This window comes from Arachis duranensis, chromosome 10 (assembly GCF_000817695.3).
Source record: "Arachis duranensis cultivar V14167 chromosome 10, aradu.V14167.gnm2.J7QH, whole genome shotgun sequence".
In the NCBI taxonomy this organism is placed as follows: Eukaryota; Viridiplantae; Streptophyta; class Magnoliopsida; order Fabales; family Fabaceae; genus Arachis; species Arachis duranensis.
The window spans coordinates 68,507,562-68,508,541 of NC_029781.3; positions in this window are offsets into that span (position 1 = coordinate 68,507,562).

Consider the following 980-nt stretch of genomic DNA (forward strand, 5'->3'; position numbering starts at 1 on the left):
CGTAGTGACTAACTAATTATACTAAAAATTATACAATACATGTAATTAATGAGAATTTTATATCATTTACTCTTATACTTTTTATTTTATATATTCAGTTTGAAGGCACTATGTTCAATTAACCTAACCTTTTATGCCAATATTGGTGCATTATTCATTTAGATTATTCGGATTACTAATTAACCATTTTTTTCAAAAACCAAAATCATCCATCTTCATGTTCGACAGGTTCAAGTCACTACTCTTTTTCCATCCCCATTCATTTGGTCTTCTTTACTGTGTTTCATTGAAGGTTATTTAAATTCATACTTCTCTCTTCTGACACCTTTCTTCAACTTCCAAGAATGGAACCATCTTGTATTTCATCGATATTGAGAACATTTATCCGGCATGCTGAGTTGGTTATTCGTGCACGAAATTGTGATCTCTAATAATGGCATTCAACTTGGTATGCACGTTTATAACTCAGCACTTTCTTCACAACCTCGCACAACTAACCAGCAAGTGCACTGGGTCGTCCAAGTAATAAACCTTACGTGAGTAAGGGTCGATCCCACGGAGATTGTTGGTATGAAGCAAGCTATGGTCATCTTATAAATCTCAGTTAGGCGGATAATAAATGATTATGAAATTTTCGAATAATAATAATAAATAAACAGAACATAAAGATAAAAATACTTATGTAGATCATTGATGGGAATTTCAGATAGGCGTGTGAAGATGCTGTGCTCCTTCTGAATCTCTGCTTTCCTACTGCCTTCATCCTTTCCTTCTTACTCCTTTCCATAGCAAGCTGTATGTAGGGCATCACCGTTGTCAATGGCTACATCCCATCCTCTCAGTGAAAAATGTCCAAATGCTCTGTCACGGAACGGCTAATCATCTGTCGGTTCTCGATCATGCTAGAATAGAATCCATTGATTCTTTTGCGTTTGTCATCACGCCCAACAATCGCGAGTTTGAAGCTCGTCACAGTTATT